Source organism: Hylobates moloch, unplaced genomic scaffold, assembly GCF_009828535.3.
Source record: "Hylobates moloch isolate HMO894 unplaced genomic scaffold, HMol_V3 SCAFFOLD_9, whole genome shotgun sequence".
Lineage (NCBI taxonomy): Eukaryota > Metazoa > Chordata > Mammalia > Primates > Hylobatidae > Hylobates > Hylobates moloch.
In genome coordinates, this window is record NW_026652284.1 from 102,969,488 (window position 1) to 102,994,636 (window position 25,149).

General features: G+C 43.7%; 1 long non-coding RNA gene and 1 other non-coding gene across 2 annotated transcripts; one reads left to right on the forward strand and one right to left on the reverse strand.

Moving 5' to 3' along the window:
• On the reverse strand, positions 1 to 23,585 carry LOC116813787 (uncharacterized). The gene is made up of 4 exons (XR_004371049.1): positions 23,360 to 23,585; positions 22,852 to 22,960; positions 891 to 1,010; positions 1 to 118 (listed from the first exon to the last, which is right to left on the reverse strand). It is a non-coding gene; the product is annotated as an uncharacterized LOC116813787 (long non-coding RNA).
• LOC116814023 (small nucleolar RNA U13) lies at positions 913 to 1,016 on the forward strand. The gene has a single exon (XR_004371126.1). It is a non-coding gene; the product is annotated as a small nucleolar RNA U13 (small nucleolar RNA).
• Positions 23,586 to 25,149: the final 1,564 nt, after the last annotated feature.

Genomic DNA, 25,149 nt, shown 5'->3' on the forward strand with positions numbered 1-25,149 from the left:
CTAAGGAAAAGAAGCAAGAGGAAGGGTTGGTCTTGCTGTCTCAGGGGTGGCAGAAGCAGAAGATAATCCACATATTAGCAGACTCGGGCAGTTCAAATTCATGTTGTTCAAGGGCCAACTGTAAAGGCCAAAATATTAGGAGGGGGAAAAAAAAGCAACTTATAGAAAACTCTGCAGGAAAATAAAAGCTTCAAAAGGAAACTATTATCAACATCCTCAGACAAATAGGAGAAGTTATTGTAATTTATTCAATAAAAACGATATTCTGGCAAAAGGAAAACAGTTGTAAAACAAGAGAGTAATTATAAACTCAAATTTCACAGCCAGAATGAAAATTTCAGTCAAATACTTAGAAGATAAATTTAGAGAAATCTCTTAGAAAGTAGAATGAAAAATCAAAAAGATGGAAGATATGATATAAAAGATAAGAAATATAGAAAATCATTCTAGGAGTTCATCAACTGAGTAACTAAAATTTTGGAAAAACAACTTGAAAAATAGAAGAAAAAAGACACAAGAAATAATCCAAGAAATTTATCAGTACTGAAGGGCATGAGTTTCTAGACTTAAAAGGTACAGTAAATATTCAGTACAATAGACAAAAATAAACTCACACTAAGTTCCATCATCTTAAACTTTCAGAACAATAGACATAAAAGAGGGAATTTTAATACTTTTCAGAAAAAGGTAAAAATGATTGCTCAAAATACCAAAATGACTGTGGATTTCTCAACAGCCCCACTAGAAGCAAAAAGATAATGTAACAATGACTTTAGAATTCTGCAGAAAAAAAAATTATTTCTAGCCTAGAATTCTACACCTATCAAAGTTAACAATTAAATATTTGGGTGGGATACAAACATTTCAGACATAAGACTCAAAACAATTACTTGCCGTGAGCCCAGACTGGAGATCCTTTTGTAGTTCATAAGCATGATGATTGGGTTTTCATGTCCGTGCGTGAGATGTGCCTCCCTCAAACCTTGTTGTGACGTTGGCACATTTCCCATCTGATGTGAAAAAGGAAAAAAAAAAAAGGAAGCTACTAGATAATTCCAAAATTAGGAGGCAAAGCAAGAAAGAGGAAGACATGGAGTCTGGGAAATGAAAACATCAATCTAAGAAAGAGCAAAGGCAATCCCAGAGATAAAGGCAAAGGGAGATCCAAGTACAGCCATGTACTCAGCCTAGGAATAAACCAGTCCACATTGGAGCAGCTCAGTAGGGCACAGGAAAGATGATCGAAAGATGGCTTTGTTAGAATACCTGATGTGAGCGAGTGTATTGAGAGGAAATTTAAACAACCGAGGAGAAAGTTTGGAGTGAATTAGTGATAGAAAACAAAACAAAGGAAGAGAAAACAGTCGGGAAAACCTAAAGATTGTGCAAGAAAATAAAAGTAAGCACGGTTCAGCTGTGAAGAGTATCTATAGGGACAGGAAAATACACACACTGAATATTAACCTAAGCAAAATTATGAAATAACAGTAGTGGGATAATGGGAGCATGGGGGTCCGGGGGTTCAGGAACCTTGCATGATGGGGCATGGTAGAAGTGGTAAAAGAGGGCTAAAATAATGAGAGGCTAACAGTTAATGCTTAAAGCATTAGGCAAAAAAGAAGGAGCACTATAAGCATATACCAGTGACATGGAGGCAATACCAGAACAACCAGCTGCAAGAGCTGAATATGTTGATTCTAGGAAGCAGGAAATGATGAGTCAAGAGAAGAGTCTATTGTTTTTCACTATGCCTTCTAAAATTATTTAACCCTGAAAATCATGTATGTGTATAAAGTTAATCAAAATTAAAACTAAATTTTAAAATAATCATGCATCAACGATAAATTAAAAGGATGATTTTAATTTGGCTTCTCTTTTTTATGTGCACACATAGACATACAGTGCCATTTGGGCAATACATTTTGCAAAGCATCTAAATGCATGAAAATATTCCAGAAAAGTGTTAATGATGGCCTAGGCCAATCTGTCTTTTGTAAATAATTTCTCAGGCAAGTATACTAATTAGAGCTAAGATAGGCAAATGATACAACAACCCACCAATCAAGAGCATTTGCTGCTCATCTATTGAATACATAGCAATAAATATTCAACATTCTGTGGGGTAAACAACCAAGTGTAAGATATGGTTTCTGGCATTATGGATTTTATGATCCAATTAAAGACATGAAACATAAACTTTGTAAAGTTAAATGACAGTACAAAATGTATGAATAAGGTTTTATTTAAAAAGTAAAAGATGCTGCAAGATAATACATGAGTTTTGCTAAGTCAATGCCACAAACGAAAGAAGTGTTATTGTTTAGAACAAAGAAAAGTCAGGATGCAGGGAAGGGATCTCAGAGAAAAGAGATTAGAAATAGGTCTTGAAAAAATGGGCTGGATTTGAATGAATGGAGGCATGGGGGAATTCCAAATGTGGATCCAGGAAAGGAAGATGTCATCTTGGCACTGTGAGGAGATTACAGGTTTCAGAGCCGAGGCGTTTGAGTGACAGCCTGCTCATCAGAATGGGACAGCAATTAGCCTTTGGCCTGAGGAAAGCAACTTGTTCAGAATAAAGTATTTCTATCCCCCACAGTGAGGCCAAGAATCCAGTCAGATATCCTGTTGGAATGTGTATCCGTCATTTTACGAGCTCAAAAAACCCCAGGAATGGCTTCGAATCCATGTTACAGGTCCGAGTTCCCTGAAAACAGCAATTGCCTCTTAGCAAAATCATTAATTAGGGCATTGCCTTAATTCCATTGTGAATAATAAAAACATGTGCACAGACTTCTGTACTTTGATGAAAGCATCAGGGTGTGATTTATGGGGGAAGATGCTCTCCGGGGAATATAAATATGTAAGACTTAAATACTTATAAAGTTCAAACACATTACCTCTTCAATGGCTTTCAAAACTAAAGTGATCTCAGTTCAGTCAAATAAATAGGACAGACATGTAAATTAGCAAAAGAAGTGCTCTGACATTTATGCAAGGCTTATATCCCACGATGAACAATATCTAGATCGGTGGGAAGTCGGAAGCATTCTATATGTAGCTATCGCCAGACAAATCTAAACACTTGGTAGGCATTCAGAAAAAATCTTACTGATTTTAAGTAATTAAAGGGGATCTGGTGGGCAGATACAAAAAGACAGAAGTCGCATCATGAGGCAAGGCTGCGACCCGAGTCTTTCTAGCCAGTTCCAGAAGAGCAGGTGGTTATATCCATCAGTACCCAGAAGAGGGCAGCCAAGAGCTGCTCAAACGGAACCTTCCTGGGAAGGACACCCACTTGGCACTAGCCAGGGTAAACTGTTCTCTCCCCTGCACAGAGAACAGAAACAGCCCAGAACTGATTGGTGAAGAAGTTTGGGGAGAAAAAAAGCAGGGGTGGGAAACATGGACTAAAGGTGTTCAAGACAGGTGAAGAACCAGACCAAGAAGAATCATGGAGAAGCCAGAGAATGGAAAAGAAAGACAGCAGCCAGGGGTCAAAGGAACAAGGCACAGGAGTGCAGCAGCCCTGACCTTGCCACTCCCCTGCTCAAAAGAGTTCAATGACTCCCTACTGTCCATCGCACAAACTTCGTAGCCTGACATTCAGGGTCCCACTCTAATCTAACCCTAACCCCACCTTAAGAATCTTGGGATTTGCTAGGTTTTTAAGCATACACTCAAGATTCCAAGCAAACCGAAGTCTTTCTTGTGACTTTCTTCCTCTGTGTCTTTGTTCCTCCTGTCCCTTCACTCACTGCTCTAAACAAGGAGTGGCCGCCACATGCTAGTGATGGGAGGAAGGGATACAGGATCGACCAGAAGTGCCCACCTTCAAAGCTGCCAGGAAGAGACCACTGTCTCATGTACTACCGTGAGGGAAGCAAGAGTGGATGAGGTGGAGAGAGAAGTGGCTAAGTCAGGCTGTCCGAAAAGGCTTCTTGGAGGAGGTGACCGTCCCCCTGAATCACCTTGCCTTTCCTCTCCACTCATGTAAACCTTCAGCGCCTGCTGAAGGACCATCTGTTGTTTTCATCTGCCTGCCTGCTTTTTCCCACTCCTGGTAAAATATTCCATCTCCTCCTTTAAGAAACTGCTCCCTACTCCATCTGCCAGGTAGGCTGATCTGATAATGTGGTTGATCATATTACCCCATCCTCTGATCCACAGAGGTTGGTTCAAGGAAGATCCTTCAAGACAGACTAATCAGATGTCTTCCCTGGAGTTTTCCTCTCCATTTTGGAATCAAAGGAATAGCTAGCTTTCTCTTTCCCCTGGATTGGAAGCTGACAAGATAGATTCCAGAGTTGCTGATGCTATGTCCCTTGCCTCATGGAGGATTCTGAGAGAATAAACTGGAAAGAGATGGGGAGAATTGACACTATACAAATGCCAGAATTCAGTTGCCCTGAATTAGGGCAAAGCCTCCACTCCACTGTGAGCAGCAAAAGCCCAATTCCAGAGCTTAGCCAAAGGAGTTTGTTTTTCTTGGGTAGCAGATATTTAAAAGGCCAGTGGACAAGCTCTGCTGCTCTGGCTCCATGATGACGTCAAAGACCACTTTCCCCCGCCATCCCCATCACATGACTCTCCTCATGCTCCAAGATGCGTGCTACATCTCTGGGGTTATATCCACATTCCACACTGGAAGGGCAGAAAGCAAAATTAATATATTCCCAGAAAACCCAACCTGTATCCTTCTGCTTACATCTCAATATTCAGCAGTGTCACATGGCCACCCCTCACTGCAAGGAAGTGCAAAGAGCTGAGTATTTTTAACTGGCATACTGAGACAACAGAGGAAATACACATTGTGTAAGTAACTGGTGGTATCTGCTACAAGTCCTAAATGTCTTTGTTTGCCTGCATAAACCCATAAATTCTCCTTTTTTGCTTAAGCTAGTTGGAGATGGGTGTTTGTAACTTTCAATCAAAAAGCCATGGCTAAGACACCTGCCAAATGCCACCACCACCATAGAGCCTCCCTGATCTCACTATATCAGAATAATCTTGATGTCTTCAACTTCCAGCAGGTCCTTTTCCCACCAGCAACCTGAGGAAGGGAAATCACAGGGACAAGGCCGTCGCACCTAGGCAGCCAAACCCCACCCCAGCAGCCAAAGCAGGCAGAAGAACCCTGCCAGCAGGATTCCTGGAATCTAGCTCTCTTCTCTCTCTCACTTCACCTGCGAAGGGCCACAAAAGAGCTGTTTCAAAGCCATCAGCATCATGAACCCAGCCACTGCTATTGACCCCATACCCTGAACCCAGCAATAAACACTATCCAGGGCTTGTTGCTGGCAAGAAAGTGGGAGACAGCAACAGCCCTGATTTGCCACTAAAACACTTAAACATAATAGGATACATCTACAGGATGAAGCACTAGAAAGGAATAAAAAGAGAATGAGGAAGCTCTGGATGCATTAATGTGAAACACTTCTAAAACCGTTACTAAGAGGAAAAAAGCTAATTGCAAAATGGTGCCCATATATATATATGAGATATATAGATAGGATACGTACATACACACATAAAATAATCATTTGTGATAAAAGAAAGAAAAATAATATCTGCACCAATATTTGTACCTGCAGAAAATATCTCTAGAAGGATATACAATGCAAGAGACTGGTACTTTTGGCTGCCTACAGGGTGAAGAACAGGAAGGCTACAAATAGGAGGGCAATGTTTCTCTGTACGCTCTTTAAACCTTTTGAATTTTGGACCCTAGGAGTTAACCACCTATTTGAAAAAGAATGAAAATATGTTTCTGTAAGTAAACACATTACAGTTTGTGCTGGTATGTCTGGTATGTTTTGTTTAGTTAAGGCAAAACAATAGGAAGGATGAAATTGGCAAACTGGGCTGGGAGGAGAAAAGGAAAACAGAAAAATTAGCATCCATTTAACAATAAAATAGAAATAGCGTTTTGGGTGAAGGGATGCTTTTCTCATATCTTGCTTGAAGCATTTACAGACATCAGCTCATTCATCCTGTCTTTTCTACAAGCTGTGGAAAAATTGATTCAATTCCTTCCAGCTTAGAGCTGAGGAAAGTCCTAAAGAGCTGAGTCTCCGACACCGCCCCATTTCCCCAATCCTCCAACCTGGCCAGGCCACTCCGTCCTTGCTCAGTCTGTTTCCTGTGTCTGGAATTGCTCCCCTTTCTACTCTCTCCATTCCAAGGAGCCGCTCCAACACCTACCCAGCTTCTCCATTGAAAATAGCTGTTCCATTAGACCAGGCATTGGCCTTTTCTGAAAAGAGTCAGGTGGTAAATATTTTAGGCTTTTTTTTCATGGCTGTTCTGTCTCTATCATAACCAGCCAACTCTGCTGTTGTAGCATGAAAGCAGTGATAGATAATACATAAACAAATGGGCATGGCTGTATTCCAATAAAACTTTATTTACAAAAACAAACAGGCTGTAATCCAGAACACTGACAACACCAAATGCTGGCAGGGATGTGGAGCAACAGGAACTCTCATTCATGGCTGGTTGAAATGCAACATGGTACAGCCACTTTGGAAGACAGCTTGGCGGTTTCTTACAACACTAAACATACTCTTGCCATATGATCCAGCAATTGCTGTCTTTGGTATTTACCCAAAACCGTTGAAAACTTATGTCCACACAAAAACCTGCACATGGATGTTTAGAGCAGCTTTATTCATAATTGCCAACACTTGGAAGCAACCAAGATGCCCTTCAGTAGGTGAATGAATAAATAAACTGGTCTATCCAGACAATGGAATAGTATTTAGCACTAAAAAGAAATGAGCTATCGAACCATGAAAAGACGTGGAGGAAACATAAATGCATATTACAAAATAAAGAAGCCAGTGTGAAAAGACTACATACTGTATGATTCCAGCTATGTGACACTCAAGAAAAGGCAAAACTATGGAGACAGTAAAAAGATCAGTGGTTGCCAGGGGTTGGTGGGGAGAAAGGGATGAAGAGGCAGAGCATAGAGGATTTTTAGGGCAGTGAAACCACCCTGATGAAACTACAATGGTGGATACACATCAGTATACATTTGTCCAAACCCATAGAATGTATATCATGAATGATCCAGAATGTAAACTATAGACTCCATGAGTGACAATCATGTGCCAATCATTTATGTTCCTCTGGGGAACATTTATTTATGTTCCTCTGGCTCCCAGGAGGGGGAGCAGCTGTTCCCTTTGTCGGCTCAAGGGGCCTCTGCACCCTGTAGGCATTCTCTGGGGTCCCTGGACCTAGGAGACTCTCCCCAGAGTACCAGTCCTCCCAGTCTCCCTGGCAAAATCAGTGCTGCCCAAACCTCCCACTCAGTGTTGCTGTGAACCTAAAACTCCTCTAAAAATAAAGTCTATTAAAAAAACAAACAAATAGGTGGTGGCCCTATTTGGCCTGTGGGCCATTGTTTGCTGACCCTTCCTTTGGACTCCAGGGAAATTTGCCATCAGCGACCATCATTCTTTGCATTACTTTATAGTAGGTGGATTTGTTGCCATTTGTTGCCCTCAGATGCAAACGCTTTGAAGATAAAAACTGTCTCTTCTTATCCCATCCACTAGCCTGAATGTTGGTTGGATTAAATTGGCCTAAAGTGATGTAACCCAGCTGCCAAAGACAGAACACAGCTCATAGCTTTCTCTTTCCTGGGGCAGGTCTGTCGCATCCAAGACTAGCCCTTTCACCACTTGCCCGCCATAGGCCCTGAAAAATAATGTCCCTGCCTGCCCGACTACCCTGGGCACCCTGTTTCCAGAAGCTTCCAGATGGGCACAATCAGAGAGCCTTCTCTAAGTGTTTGGTAGAGGGTGTGGATTAAATAACTTTTAAAGCAAAATTCAAAAACAACAGCAATCAAAAGCACCAAATTCCAAAGCAGCATTGCTCAACCTGGCTGCCACATCTCCGTTTCTCACACATGGCCCCACTGGTTTGCAGTTTAATTGAATATTTATGTTGCTGTTAGTTTTTTGGTCCACCTACAACATTCGAATGTAGCAAACTAGCATTTATTGAGCAGCTACTATCTGCTGGTTGCTCTGAACATTTTAAAGAGATGTCCAGGGGAGGAAGAGGGGATGTTTACTTTCCATTGCATAACTTACGGTGTGCTTTGAATTTTTACTATGTACATTATTGTACTATGTACATAATTTCAGCTTATAGAGTAAGTGACTGGAGGATTTGATATGTCATTTCTGAAAATGTATATTTTCACATGTGAAGTCTTTCTGAAGGTGATTGCAGATTCCTAACAGAATCTGGAGAAAAATAATTTTTGTTTAGTACTTGAAAATTGCCAAACTGCATTAAATAATCTTACTCTCTAAGATTCCTTTCTGTACTCATGTCATTGTACTTCCAAAGTCAAGGGCCTCTGTGTTCTGAGACTTGGAAGTTCAAAAAAGATGCAGCTTTTCCTCAGCCCTTTGTCCACCCGCCTCCACCCTGGAACAGGCTGCCTTCAGCCCTGCTATGATCACTTGCAGCCCGGCAGGACTGGTGTTCCTCTGGCTCCCAGGAGGGGGAGCAGCTGTTCCCCTTGTCCGCTCAAGGGCCTCCACACCCTGCAGGCATTCTCTGGGGTCCCTGGACCCAGGAGACTCTCCCCAGAGTACGAATCCTCCCAGTCTCCCTGGCAAAATCAGTGCTGCCCAAACTTCCCCGTGCTGCTGAAAATGCGGAGCCGTGAAAGCCCACTGAAGACTGTGCTGGAAGCTAGCCCAGCCTTCACCATGACAGCGACCGGCCTTCAATCCCTAAAACTTTGAGGAAAATAAGTGAGACGTGTATTTTAAGACACCAAAACAATGAGCGAAGCTGCCCCCACCCCTGAGGGCCATTGGGCTTTCTCCCCTGATGATATGTGTCCCGTCAAAATCTCATGTTGAGATGTAAATCCCCAGTGTTGGAGGTGGGAGCTGGTGGAAGGTGAATGGATGACGGCGGGTGGATCCCTCAAGGCTTGGTGCTGTCCTTGCACCTAGGACAATAATGAGTGAGTTCTCAATAAGATCTGGTTGTTTGAGGGTGTGGCACTCCCCCCAACACACACTGTCTCTTGCTCCCGCTCCTGCCATGTGAGACGCCTGCTCCCCCTTTGCCTTCCACCCTGATTGAAAGCTTCCCGAGGCCTCCCAGAAGCCAAGCAGATGCAGGCACCATGCTTCCTAAACAGCCTGCAGAACCGCGAGCCAATTAAACCTCTTTCCTTTATAAATTACCCAGTCTTGTATGGGCACGGTGGCTCACGCCTATAATCCTAGCACTTTGGGAGGCCGAGGCAGGTGGATCACTTGATGTCAGGAGTTCGAGACCAGCCTGACCATCATGGCAAAACCCAGTCTCTATTAAAAATACAAAAATTAGCTTGGCGCAGTGGGGCACACCTGTAATTCCAGCTACTCCAGAGGCTGAGGCACAAGGATCATTTGAACCCAGGAGGCAGAGGTTGCAGTGAGCCAAGATTATGCCACTGAACTCCAGCCTAGGTGACAGAGCAAGACTCTGTCTCAAAAACAAACAAACAAAAAGCAAACAAACAACCCTGGTCTCAGGTATTTCTTTATAATGGTGCAAGAACAGCCTAACACACCTGATTCAGTCACGTTCTGACAGAGCTCCCTCCGCACCTTCTTGAGCCTGTGTTTGACCCTCAAGAAGTGACCAGTGTGACTGAGGAACTGCCTTTTTAAATTTTTACTTTAATTAATGTAAATGTAAATTTTTAAATAGACAAGTCAGTTATTGAAAAAACTTTATGTTTAGAACAATGCAGAGAGATGGCTCTATTGTTTCAATTGTAAGTTTTATGAAATTGAAATGCAGATCAAATATTTTCTATGAAAATTTAGAGTTCAGATTGAGATGTGCCATAAGTATAAAATACATACCAGATTTTGAACACTCAATATAAAAAATGCAAAGTATCTCATTCATAATTATTTATATTGATTACATGCAGAAATGATGTTTTAGATATCTTAGGTTAAATAGAATATGTTATTAAACTCAATTTCACCTGTGTCTTTTTTCTTTGTTTAATGTGGCTACTAGAAAGTTTTTAATTAATGTATAGTTTACATTACATTTCTATTGGACAGCACTGTTCTAGGCCATTTCCCAGTTGTCCTTTGCATTGGGAAATGGGCCAGAAATTTTGCTGCTCCTGGCAGGCTGCCCTCCTAGAATGAACAGGATGGTATCCTCCACAGAAACTGCTCAGCTTTCTGAGGTTCAGGAGATGAAAGGAGAGAGAAAGGAAGCGCATTGGCAGGAAGAGCTGGGCCTGACTTCTTTGGAAAAGCCAGCCCTGGTGCCAGTGCCCCACCCACCCTGGGATCCCTGTGGGCCCACAATGGGCCCTCTCTTGGTAATCCAGGGATGATAAACACATGGTGCGGGCTCTCCAGGGACACGTGGCTCACAGAGGGATACATGCAGAGGCAGGATGTGCAGAAGCATCTATTATAATTTACCCGAGAAGGCCGGGAGCTCTCCGAAGTTGAGGTGGCACTGAACAAGGTTGGCAGGGATTCAGACCCCTCTCCAGCTGGCCTCTGTAGTGGCTCTGCAGAGTCTAGTGGTGACTGAATCTACTGCTAAGCCAGATGCATAAACTTGGGCATCAGAACCCCTCTCTGAGCCTTGGTTTCCACCCATAAAATGAGAGAGTTTACAGCCTCTACTTTGAAATGCGGTAACTCAACACAACTGCCTTTTTCTCTACATAGCATTGGCAGAGTCGTGGGGCTCCAATCAGGCCCAAGGCCAGGCCTTTATTTTTCTCCTAGAGAGCTCACTCAGGAGTTCATTTCCATACCCCATGCCCAAGGCCAGGTCTCCTTGAAACACAGCCAAAAGCTCATTAAATGTACACAGAAGGGAGGGCCACTGGGACGGGAGGGCCTGCTCTGCTCAGCATGACCAGCGCCGGCTGTGTAGCTTTCTGTGACCCTTCTCCTCCGGCTGCATTTTCCCCACCTCTGGGGAGCACCTCCGTTCCAGAAGGCTCTGAGTTGGAAATGCACAGGACGAATTTGGGCACATGTCCTCAGTCACAAATGCCAATAGAATTGGAATATCCAGCAAAGTGCTTTCCAGCCTCCTGGTGCACAGAGACCTGGGAAGCCAGAGATTGGAGAGTCCAGGGGAGGAGATAGAAAGAGCTGTGCAGTGGAAACCCAGAAACCCAGCTCCAACCCTGACTCAGCCAACCGCTAACTCAGTGCTGTGGACAAAAGAATAATATCAACGTGCTCATGTGCATGTGTGTGCATGTGTGTGCGTGTGTGTGTGTGCGTATGCATGTGCACGTGTGTGCGTGCGTGCATGTGTGCGCGTGTGTGTGTGCGTGTGCACATGCATGTGTGTGTGCGTGTGCTTGTGTGTGTGTGCATGTATGTGTGTGTCCCCATGTGCCAGGCCCAGAGAAGAAATATCACTGTGAGTAAAGAAAGAAGCCCTTGTCCTTCTGAGGCTTCCACTCAATTATAAGACAAGATGCACAAAAGGAGTGTAAAGTGCAATGGCAAAAAGTAGATGACAACTTTACCTCCAACTACAGGGACTGGGACTGATTTCCTGGCAAGGAGGCATTTGGGAGAACAAACAAGTGCAAATTGCCCAGGAGGAGAGGCCAAGGAGGTTTAAAGTTGTCCTCTCAGAACACCAAGTTTAGTTGACATCTACCTCCTCTCAGCAACTTTCTACAGCAGTGAGTTGACTCCTCCCTATTCTCTGAGACATAAAGCTCGTTCCAAACGGTTCAAGGCTTGACTGTTCATACTTATTGTTATTGCATTTATATTACCATCAAGAGCATTTGTGATGGTCTGCTACCAGGGTGCTTAGTGCATGTCTTATCTAATAGCACAGTCAGGGAACATGTCCAGTGCTTTCTCTTTTTCCCTGCCAGCCTGCCATACAATCTCTGGGTTGGAAGGAACCCTGGAAATCATGCTATCCAGTTCCCCATCTTCTCTTTCCCGGACGCCTCTGCAAGACTGACAGGCATATCGCCTGCCTCTTCATTCTGTGTTTGTGCAAAACAGGGTGTTAAAACAGGTTCTGTTTTAGTATCAGCCAAGGCTCCAAGACACCAAGAATGACTGCACCCCATTTCTAAGGAAAGGTGAAAGACCACAAAGACTTACATAGGAGGTAGTCAGAAACAGGTTTTAGGACCCCAATCTATCCACGACCCGAACTTCAAAGATTTTGGAGGCCGGGTGTGGTGACTTATGCATGTAATCCCAGCACTTTGGGAGGCCGAGGCGGGCGGATCACGAGGTCAGGAGATCGAGACCATCCTGGCTAACATGGTGAAACCCCGTCTCTACTAAAAAAAAATACAAAAAAATTAGCCGGGCGTGGTGGTGGACGTCTGTCGTCCCAGCTACTTGGGAGGGTGAGGCAGGAGAATAGCGTGAACCCAGGAGGCGGAGCTTGAAGTGAGCCGAGATTGCGCCACTGCACTCCAGCCTGGGCAACAGAGCAAGACTCCGTCTCAAAAAAAAAAAAAAAAAAAGAATTTGGAGCTGGGCTGGGATTAGACAAGGATTTGGAGAGAGAGCTGCCAATCCTTACACTCCCCAACCTCCTGAGGAGAGGCTGTTTCTTCCCACCTCAAGCCTAGGTGAAGGGGCTTCCATGAGACCTCCTGGAAGGCTTGCAGCATGTTCCCTGGATCATGGGAGACTCCATAGATTGATGTCTGGCTCACTCTGAGAAATCTAAAGGGCGAGAGATGGCGGCAGGCCAGTTGCGCTGAAGGTGGAGTGGGACGAGGTGATTGTGTTGAGGGAGACTTGCTTTTCCCGAGTTTGTCAGGGCAAAGCAAGTGTGAGTTTCCCATGGAGCAGGACTGGCCTGGGAGGTGTGGCGCCAGATGCTAGGGGGTGAGGGAGAAGCAGTGGAGGAACGATCAGAAGAGGTGCATGCTCCCAGCCAAGCAAAAGGCAGAAAGAGGCGGTTGCTGCAAATTACCCATGAAGGAACCCATGAGGTGAGTCATCTGTCAACCCCAGATGGCTGGACCACCACCAGCGGAGTGAGTCTCTTCCCACCCGCTTCCCTCCTCTCTTCCCCTCTTGCCCTGGCCAATCCTGGAGAAGCCAAGGGGTGGGGGGAGTATGGAGGGAAAATGGAAGCACCAGGTGAAGCAGATAAGAGGCGCACAGCCCCACAACCCCTTCTCACTGCAGGCGCCAGCCTGATGCAGCAAAGCTGGGAGAGGGAGGAAATTTTCATTTGCAGTGTCGATGGGAGGATTTGGGTCCTTATCCTGAAATGGGCATATGAATTACCAGTGGAGACTGGGTTTTCGTGGAAGAAGTAACTGGATCATGTTTTCTTAGATAAGAGCGACAAAAGACGTCGTAGAACTTGCCCCACTTTTATCAAGGAGCAGAATAAATACTGCAGAACAAGCTTGACAAGACAGTGGGAGACCAAAAATACGATTCGTTTCTGTTGCATCCTACAAGTCCCTGCTTGTTCAATATGATGGTGTAATATATACACAATTTCCAAAATTGGGATCATATGCTACATGGTATTCGAATCTTTTTTTTTCCTCAAAGAATAATATATCATGAAGTTTTTCCCTTGGAAGAAAATATTCATCTACAAGTCGAACATACCACCATCTGGACATGCTGTAATTTATTTGCCCAATATCGTATTCAATGTTTGCTCTTGCAAATCACACTAAAATCAAATATCCTATGCATAACTCTTTGTTTGATTTGACATATTTGATTCCTTCCTAAGGATAAATTCCAAGAAGTGGAATTGCTAGACTAATGGGTAGAAACCCTTTTAAGGCTTTTTATCTCTATCATCAAAGAGGTGCAGGATCTCGAAACACGTTTTCACTAAGTAGGACTGAGTTGTTCAGAAAAGGCCTGAAGAGGCTGGATACGTCCCGCAGTCTGTGTAGCCCCACTCAGGTAGGCAGGGAAGCACGACAGTGACTATCGAGGTTATTCCACAGCTATGTAAGGGGAGCGAGAATCGCAGCTGAACAAGCCCACACTGTTTTTGCTACTATAAGACACACATACAGAATTCAAGTGATATTCACAAGAGTAACACTTGTGTCGATGCATCTTTTCCTGACTCACTCAAGGGGTTAGTTTCTGGGGGAGGCAGTATGGAGTATGGTCAAGAGCATGAATCCTGGAGTCCGGCAGCTTGGCCTTAGCTCCACCATGGACTAAACGTGTTACTGGAGCAAGTTACTTCTCTCGGTCCTGAGCTTCCTCATTCATAAACCTTCCAACTTCAATTAATCCCTGAAAATGCTTAACCAAGTGCCTGGAATTCATTACATGCTCAATAAGTGGTGTCATTAGTTATCATTTTCTGGTCATATCAGAAGAACTGACGCCGGATCAGCTAAATCTGTGGTTCTCAGCTGGGAGTGATTTTGCCACACGGGGTATATTTGGCAATGTCTGGAGACATTTTTGATTGTCACAGCATAGGAGGGAGGAGGTGCCACTGGTATCTAGTGGGTGGAGGCCAGGGACACTTCTTAACTTCCATGCACCAGACAGACCCCCACAGCAGAATGTCAGTAGTGCTGAGTTTGAGAGTCCCTGAGCTAAACCATCCCTGGTGCTCACCTGAGTGCCAGCTGTCACATGCACATGAGCACTGCATTTCTCTTTTGTGCAATGACATTTCTGTATGGCACATCCCTCCCACAATCTCTGAGGTCACCTGGTATACCGAACAGGCAGGACTGGCCACATCCCCTGTCTAGCACTCACAGTATGAGAGAATAGAGAGGAATCTAGTTACCAGGGGCATTCGCAGGCTTCTGCTACAATGATGCTGTATATCAATTACAAATCTCTGAGGCACACAAAATTAGCATTTATTTGTTGCTCATAGCTTTAAGAGATGGTTTGGACAGTTTGGCTTCAGGTGATGGGTCAAGTTCAGATCTGCCCCATCTTCATGTTCAGAATGCATCTCATTCTGGAACCCAGGCTGAAAAAGGCCCCAAGACTGTGGGTTCTTCCCATGGTGAAAGTCCCAGAAGGGCAAGAAGAAACAGCAGTGCCTCCTGAGGCTCAGAACTGGCACAGTCCCTTCAGCCATGTTCCATTAGCCACAACCTATCTGTGGCCCCTGTTACCCACAGGATAACATGCACATGCCTTAGGCTGCACTCAATCCTTTATTAAAATCAGGTAGACTATAAATACATACTTTTTTTTCTTTTTGTCTTTAGCAGAACATAAAAAGCAGGACAAAAAAGCCTCATTGTTCATCTCTGCCAAGTTCTGGCCAGTGATCAATAAGCAGAGATGTTGTATGGAACATGCTGAATGGCATTGTCTCAGGGACAGGACAGGTCTTCTTCCATTTCTCCTTCCTGCTGCCTGGGATCCAGATGTAGTGGCAGGAATTTTAGCAGCCATTTTGGACCTTGAGGATGGAAAGTACATATGGCGAAGCAGAAAGCGTAAGGCTCTTGGATCTCTGATAATGCATGGAGCTGCCTTAGCAGCCTTGTACTTACTACCCATCTCCAAAATATTTTATATGAGACAACAGACTCTTGTATGTTTAAGGCTTTGGAGTTGAACCTCTCATTTATAAACAAACTTGATTTTAAAACATACCTCAAGGATTCCCTGAGTTCACTGGCTGAACACACCTTCATTTCAGTGTGTTATACATTCACTTCCTATCAGCAATGCTGATGTTCCCTACCCAGCCTAAAAGGACCGAATAAAAAACCTCTCACATCCAGGTCAGTCTTTGCATTATGGCTGCCAGTCTCTTTCTTCTGAAAACTTGGGGGGTGGGGGAGGGAGAGATAAAGTTTTACCACCAAAGAAGTCACTAACAAAGTGCCAGGAAATTTTTATACATTCAGTAACCAATCACCAGTAACAGGTGAATTCTAGCATTTTTCTTCTGGGCAATATTAATATTTTGCATTTTGAAACTGAAGTCCTTGAGCACAGCTGTTATCCTCCACTGCCTCTGGAAACTCCTCTCTGGTTCACACAGAAGGCTACCCTTTACCTCCCACTCCCTCCCCAAAACTTAGCGCTCACAGCCATCCTTTGTCCATTTCTGTCTGTTTGATATATGCCAGTTCCTCTGGCTGCTGTCCAACTGCAGGGCTTCTGAGCTTAGCGTGAAAAGCCCCCAAATGATCCTGCCCCACCCTCTCTACCAGAGTCCATGCTTCAAGTCCTTTAATCACTTACTCTAATTCCCCTTATCTACACCTGCCTCACACTAATCCAGTATCTCAGTGGAACAATGAGGCTTCCAAATAGAGGTAATTTCTTCCACTGCCCATTCTCTGCATGGCCAGTGAACTGAGAGAGTCATAAAACAGGGCAGAGATCACAGAGTGCCTCCGGGGCAGTGGTTTCCAGAGTGTTTTTCTTTTAAACCTGGAACTCTTTGTTCACATGAAATCGTAGGTAAAGCCAAATATGCAAAGCGGTTAAAGACAGAGCCTTCCAAATGGAAGGGAGATGGTGGGAGCAAGTTGGAAGGGACCCAGCCCCACTGCCGCCCCTCAGCAGTTTTGAAGGGAACCCGGAGAAACCCAAGTCTCTGAGTGGATGAATGCTCTTCCTTCTTCCCTCTGCTGTAAACGCTCCTCCCCCCAGGGGTTTGCTCTGATCATTTCCTCATTCCAATCAAGTCTCTAGACGATGTCACCTTCCCTGGCCACTTATCTAAAGTAGCCCCCACTCCATATCACTCTCTATTCTTGCAGGCTGCATTAGTCTTGTGTCAGCTTGAGAATGGAATAAGAAATGTAAACTTTGCTGGGTGCGGTGGCTCACGCCTGTAATCTCAGCACTTTAAGAAGCCAAGGCAGGCAGATCACCTGACATCAGGAGTTCGAGACCAGCCTGGTCAACATGGTGAAACCCTGTCTCTATTAAAAACACAAAAAATTAGCCAGGCATGGTGGCAGGTGCCTGTAGTCCCAGCTACTTGGGAGGCTGTGGCAGGAGAATCTCTTGAACCCAGGAGGCAGAGGCTTCAGTGAACTGAGATCATGACACTGCACTCCAGCCTGGGTGGCAGAGTGAAACTCCATCTCAAAAAAAAAAAAAATATGTAAACTTTTATTAGAGTTTCTCATATGTGAGAAAACGAAGGGAGTGAACTGGGACTGGTTGGGAGAGCTGCCAAACTGCAGTGAAGATCTGCCCCTAAGTGAAGGAGAGAGGGAAGGAAAGGAGGGTGGGAGAGAGGAAGGATTTCAGACTAGAATACACTTCTACAAAAATTCCAGCAAGGCCTTCAGAGAGTACTCAAGCCAAACTTTCCCATCAAGAAATCCCAAGTCTGCCTCAGTGTCCCTGCCACACTGGGACATTGAGGGGAACCAGTCCCAGTGCAAACACAGTGGTGCATTCCCAAATGCAGCTGCCGAGGTTCTCAGTTGCTTTCACGCTCTGCAGCATGAGATCCCAGAGGCTCGTTCTCGCGGCCACCACAATTTTCCTTCATATTGCTTTCACTATCTGACATTATATTTAGTATTTATTTATTATTGTCCCCAAGCTAAAATGTAAACTCTATGCCGACAGGGGTGTGCCTGGCTTGTTCCCTACGGTATCCTCAGCTCCTAGAACAATATCTGGCAAATAAAAAGCAAATATCTGTTGGATGAATGGGCAGGCAGAGGGATGTTTAATGGGCTGCAAAGGAGTTATAACATGAAGAAAACAGTGTAAAGATCTCAGAGTTGTATTGTTCATCAAAAAGGAAAACGACAGCATCTTTTCATCTTGGGAAACATCTTGGAGAAAGAACAGACTGCAGTTGAGAGGGCTTCAGGAACGCTGCTGCCCGGGGGAAGAGATAGGATTCACAAAAGTGAGGGCAATTCGGCCAAGAACTTGAGTATATCAGGTAGTTCGTTGGTCAGGGTTGCAATTCATCCAGGCTGAGAGACTAAAATTTACTTTCCTGAAGCTAAAGGGAAGCCAGTGGCCATGAAAAACTGAAAATACAATCTAATCTCCTCCTCTTTAGAAAACAGAGAGACAGAGACAGAGAGAGACTGGCCTTCTTTTGTGTGTGATCATTAGTGATCTAGGTATGATGCTATCCCCATAACATCCTTCACCCCGCCCCACACAAACTCTCCACCCTGAGAGCACCTGTTCTTTCAAACTCTGAGATCTAGATCATGTGAAGGTCTGATTCCACTACCTAAATTTCAGAGTCAGAAGATCTGAGAAGACTCAGACTTATGTTAACAATGTGTAGAAATGTGAAAGAGGAATGTCTTCTCTGTGAGTCCATATTGGAACCTCAAGTGATTTTTTCCCCTTTATTAAGAACAAAAGAGGTCAGGCACAGTGACTCATGCCTGTAATCCCAGCATTTGGGGAGGCCAAGGTGGGAGAATGGCTTGAAGCTAGGAATTTGAGACCAGCCTGAGCAACATAGTGAAACCCACCCCCCATCTCCAAAAAAATTTTTTTTTAATTAGCTGGGTGTGGTGGTGCACACCTGTAGTCCCAGCTACTCTGGAGGCTGAGGTGGGAGGACCGCTTGAACCAGGAGTTGAAGGCTGCAGTGGGCCATGTTAGCACCACTGCACTCTACCCTGGATGACAGAGCAAGACCCTGTCTCAAAAAAAAAAAGAACAAAAGAGCCCAAATGCCATATAAGAATGTCTGCTCTTAGTTTACAGAGCTTTCCAAAATACGAAGACTTCCTTTGGTATGAAAAATTCAACAAATTTGTGGAACAAACCATAAAATTAAATGTATATACTTGAAGGACTGGGACTGCCAAATGGAGTCTTCGAAATGGCTTTGCCTTTTTGATTTGCTGCACCAGTTTTAGCCAAAGCTGGTTCAGTTCTCTAAATATCCCAATAAAATTGGAATCTCATAGACCTCCAAAAGGCTAATGGTGACCTCCAACTTTTAATAAAAGAGCTGAAGACCAAGGGAAAACCAAGGGGTTTGATGGATTCGAGATCATAAAAGCAGCATTAACTGTCTGCCCACTGACCCAGGGGAGGAGGTCAGAAAAGGGGCTGCAAGGATCACACCAAGAAAGGAGACAGGCCCAGCATGGATGAGGGGGACTGTAAGCACCTCATCATCCCTTCCCTTCTCTAACCAATGCACCACACTTTTATCTGACATACACGCTGGGCTTGGTAGTAAGCTTTCACATAAAGAAAAGTCTGAGTAAACAATTTGAGTAGCACTAGTCGATTCTACTGAGATGATGTAACACTTGTATCAGATTCTTCATTCCCATAAATCCTGGGGTGTTAGTCATGTAACATTCCCTGACATATTTTCCACTCACCAACACTCAGGGGCTATCACCAAAATGGGACAGATGTTATCTGGCACTCACCCTTTACTGGAGCTCTCAGTGGAAAAATTATGCAAAAAAAAAGTATTTCTGTGAACATTTACTGACTTCTGACTCTATGCTAGACCAGAGATTATAAGATCATCTATCCCCACAAATAACTTACAGAATAATGGAAGAGAAAGTGCACAGGCAATGTGAACATTGCTGAATGCTGAATCATTTAGAATGTGTTTGCCTGCAAGTAAGAGAATACCACCCCCTCTCCCCACCCACACACACACACAAAATGTGACTTAGGCATCGGGGGTTATTACTATATCTCACATATCCAAAAATCTGGGGGAGAATGTTCCCAGGTTGGTTTGGCAGTTCAGGAATGGCAGGGATCCAGTGCACCACCTCTATGATTCTCTTGGCTTTCCCCTCATAGCTTCAAGGTGGCTGCCGTAGCTCCAACCATCACATCCTCACAAAACTACATCTAATGGCAGACATGAAAAAGATCACTCCTTTGTAGTCATGGAGGAAACTTCCCCAAGAATTCCTTGGCAGATTTCCCATCATATCTCTTTGAGAAGAATTAAATCACATCCCCAGACTTTAGCTATAAGGCAGGTTGGGAAAGAAAATATCAGGTGTTTTCAGCTTTGGTTGAGAGAGGCAAATTCTGCCAGCAAGTAAGCAGGAGGAGGAATGGTTGTAGGTGAGTAATCAACATGGTCTGCCATGTATGTCAGAGGCAATGACAGAGAGGCATAAAGCAGGCCATGAGAGCATGGAGGAGGGGCACCTGTCTCATCAAGAGGAGGCTTCCTGGAGCTGGTGACACCTGAGATGAATATTAAAGAACAGATAGGATTTAGTGAGATGAAGATCATGATAGAAAGGATGGAGTGGGCCAAGGTCCCAGGTAAGGGGCCAACATGAGCAAAAGCATAGGACTGTAAAAGAACACGATGTGGGCACCAACTTAGTGTCACTACAGCATCTAATGACAGGAAACGAATATTGTGAAGTGTTAGAGGCCTGGTCACAAAGGCCTCCAGGGCTGTCTGCAGGAGCTTAAACTTGCAACATAAGCCAAAGCTTGCAAACTTGGAGGCTGGAGGCCAAATCCAACCTCCAGACATGTTCTGATTGGCAGGCACTTGGGGTTTGCATTCTGAGTATGAATGACTGGAGGCAGGGCATACTCCAGGGCTGAACACTGGATCTCCCCCTTTCTATTATCTTACACATGGACTGTTTCCCTCAGTTATGCCATCAGCCTGCTCCCTCAAGGCTTTTGAGTTCACGCTCCTGAATAGGCTCCAGAGAGCCATTGAAAGGTCTTACACAGGGCAATGGCACTACCTGTTCTGTATCTCATATCATTCCTTCTGGCAGCATCAAGTTGGAGTTACGAGATTGGAAATAGGAAGACTGAGTAGAGGTATCTTTTTCAGGACTGTTGGTTGCAAGTGTCAGAAACTTTACTCAAACCTGCTTAAATTATTTAAAAAGATATGTTAGTTCCATATCTTTAGAGTCCAGGAAAGTTTAAGCCTCAAATATGGCTAGATCCAGGGGTAACATGATGACAGTGTGTCTCTCCATCCTGCTTTCCCATGTTTTGACTTTATTCTCAGCCAGGCTCTCTGCTAATGGAGAACATGGTCCCTGGCAGCCCCAGACTACTGTGACCCTAAAAGTCAACTGTTGCCAAGAAAGAAGAATGTCTTTCCTGATAATTCTGACAAAAGTCCCAGGTTAAATGAGATGGCATGTGGAAGAATAAATAAATTAATAAATAAACAAACAAAAGTCTCATGGAAGACTTTGATTGGCCTGGATAGGTCATGTGACCATTCATAAGCTAAAACACAATGCTCATATAAGGAGAATGTATGGAACAGGACAATCACCAGAGGATGGAACTCCAAGGATGTGAAAGGCTGAACAAAGGAAGAGAAATCTACGAAGAAAGGGTGGTCAGAGAATTAGGAATAGAATCAGAATCGAATGATATCCCAGACACAAGGAAAGAAATATTTAACACAAGTAGGCAACTCTTTCAAATTCAACTAAAGTATATTTCTTAAGTTTTTTATAAAAAACTGTGATGGATTGGTAAAATGTTAGAATTACTTTTGGTGGAGTTGTGGGGACTTGGGGCAGGTTGAGGAGTTGGCAATGGATTGAGGCATGCATAGAAAAAGTAGAAACAAAATTGTAGATGACCTAAGAAATTTGATTGAAAGAAACAGAAATAAAGAGGTTATAGAGAAAGAAACAGGATCAAGGTAAGATATTTTTGGCTGTAAACTGTTTGAATTAGCAGGTGGGAAGGAAGCCTGAAAATAAAGAAAAGGGAGTTACTTTTTAATTTTTTTATTATTTATTTAATTTTTTAGAGACAGGGTCTTTCTCTGTCACCCAGGCTGGAGTGCAGAGATGCAATCAAAGCTCACTACAGCCCCAACCTCCCAGGCTCAAGCGATCCTCCACCTCAGCCTCTAGAGTAGCTGGGACCACAGGTGGGCACTACCACACCCAGCTAATTTTTTTTTTTTAAGAGATGAGGTCTCACTATGTTGCCCAAGCTGGTCTCAAATTCCTGGGCTCAGGTGATCCTTCTGCCTCAACCTCCCAAAGTGCTGGGACTACATGCATGAGCCACCACACTTGGTCAACTATTTAAAAAGAAAGATTGAATTACAAATAAATACTAGAAGCATCAAGTCAAGATATATGGCAGCTGAAAATTTCTGAGGATTGCCTAAATTCCTGTTTATGATGTCTTTCACCTTTATGGTGATGGAAGAAATAGGAAGCCCTGCCAGCATCTGCTACAGCTGTTCATTCATTCATTCTTTGATTCACTCAACAAATGATTATCAAGCCACCACCTGGCCAGGCACCAGTCCAGGTGTTAGTGATCCAGCAGTGAACGGAATTGACAAAAACCTGCTTCCATGGGTAATAAATGTCCCCTGACACCTGATTCCTGGCTCGCCCACCTTCCTACAGACCTGATCCATGCACTTGGCTTCCAGCTCTTTCTGGGCCCTACAGGTAGATGTACCCAGGATACCAGGTGCCATCTCTGGCAGCTGAAAGTTTGGTTCTCTGGATTGTTCCAAACTTCATTGCTTTTGCAAGCTGCTTACTCATCACCCGACAAAGGGTGAATAGTGAATACAGTCACATCTTTCTACGCTCACCATCTTTTTTCCCTTTCTTTTAGAACATAGAGGAGGATAGAAAATAACAAAATTTTCCCCACCTGAAGCTGCCAGTAGAATTCCCAAAATAATATTAACTTCTCTAGATGACTCACCTAAAAATCTCTCCATACTTCTCTTGTGCTGCTGAGAAAACAACCAAAAGTAGCTATTATTCTGGAATGTAGGTGAAGATCAAAAGTGGACATCAAACTTGCCAGAAGCAGAGAGCAGGAAGACTTGAAAATAGAGATTCTGGACTCAGACTACCCAGGTTCCAATCCTGGTGTCCTCACTTACCAGCTTTCGACACTGAAAAGGAGACACAGATGGAAATCCACCCTGCCCAAGAAGCAGCTTCCCACTGGAAAATGGTAATAAGAGTAATAATAGCAGGTGCATCAAATAGCTGTGAAAATGAGGTGCAGTCATTCATTAAAGTGCTCAGCAAGGGGACCACATGGGCGGAGGGCTGAGGTGAGGGTGCATTGCCACGTGAAAGTTGGGGACTACAGCCAGAATGCCAAAGGACAAATCCAGTGTTCAATAAATAATACTGATAAATTTTCTTACCTAATACACTCTCCTTCTGACCCACTCAGCCTGAACATAGAGAGGCAGGAAGGTAAGATTTCCCTGTCCACTTCAGAAACTGAGGTTAGTACAATTAGTTCTTCATTCTTCATATCTGAGGCCAATTGGCTTCAAGAAAATCTATCTTTCTCTTAAAAACAACTCAGTGTAACCATTAGGTCAAAATTACAGCTAAAGATTGAGTTTCTGCAAAATGTCAAATAAAATGTCTTACCATTTGTGACAAACAGCTGTTGCCTTCTTCTCCACGATGGGATCAAAGGATCTTATTACCTTAAAGGAAAATGACTAAAGCAGAATTATTTTCCTTTTAATCTTTTTTCCCCTCCATGGAAATTTACATAAGAAGGAGCTATAATCCATTCCTTTCCATGTGTCAGAAAATCTCCACTCTTGCGGTCTCCATGGCAGCAACTCCCAACCTGAGGCAGAGGCTGTTTCACCCCACAGAGTGCATTGAACTTTTATCTGGTGAATGCAGTCAATGTAGACAAGCACATTAGATGACTCAAATTTGGAGTTATTTCTGATTTTGAATTCCATATGTGTTTTGGCTCCCTGTGTTGGTCAACGGCGCCAGATGAATTCAAGTCTGCCTGTTACTTTACGTTGTGGTGAAATGGCCTGATAAGCCCCCTGGCGTTTTGAATGCTGGCTCTCGCTCTACACCGATGATGATGCATTTTCCAGGTTTCTAAGGGGGTGATGCAACTGACTCACTTTCTGGGTCAGTGGGGACTTGCCCCTCAAGCTGTTCTGGCAGCAGTGCGCCACTCTTTCTCAGCTTATCTTTTTGTGATGTCCTGAAACACACTCACCTGTGGCCACTGAAAAGCGTTAAGCCCATGGTGGGTGAGCTATTGTGAAGCTGAATTAGCGCACCCAAATGGGATTTAAACCCGTGATCTGCCCTCGTGAGCAGGAACCAGTGGAGTGACGGTGTCCGATGCTCTCAAGCCTAGGTCAGGCTTTTCTGAAATGGCCATTTAAAGCCTCCATTTGTTTCATGCTGTGAAAGACTCTGTTTAGAGGGTGAAAAGACAACCTGCAGACTGGGAGAAAATATTTGCAAGCCACATATCTGACAAATGTTTTGCATCTTCTAGAATATATAAAGAACTCTCAAAACTCAACAGTAAAAAAAAAAAATCCAATTTAAAAAATGGCTGAAAGACATGAACTGATAGTTCGCCAAAAAGGATAGGCAGATGGCAAATAAGCAAGAAAAGTTGTTCAATATCATTAGTCATTAGGAAACTGCAAATTAAAACCACAAAAATATATGCCTACGCACCACTTAGAATAGCAAAAATGTAAATAGTGATAATATCAAATGGTGGTAAGGATGCAGAGAAACTAGATCTCTTATACATTGCCTGTGGACATGGAAAATGGTACAGCCACCATGGAAAACAATTTGGCAGTTTCTTACAAAATTAAACACTTACCGTATGACCCAACAGTCATACTCCTGGCATTGATCCCAGAGAAATCAAAACTTATATTTACACAAAAACCTGCATATAAATATTCGTAGTGGCTTTATTCATAATGGCAAAATACTCGAGAAAAAAAAAGCAAATGTCCAACAGGCAAAGGATGGAACAAACTGTGGTACCTCCATACAATGGAATACTACTTAGCAACAAAAGCAAATGAACTCTTGGTACATGCAACAACCTGGACGGACCTCAGGCATTATGCTGAGTGAAGAAAGCCAGTCTCAAAAGGTTACATACCTTTTGGATCTGTTTCCACTTATCGAACATTCTCGAAACGATGACAGAAAGAGCATCAAAAGCATTTTCAAGTCTCTGACCTATCACTCATGAACATATCTGACCCATCACTCTTGACCCATCACTCATGAACATATCCAAATTCTTAAAGGATTTTATATTTTCAAACAGTGCTACTTCTAAAGGTAATAAATTCCATGCCAGGTACTCAGAGTGCTAATTCTAGCACTCTGAGAAGCTGAGGTGGGGGGATTACTTGAGGCCT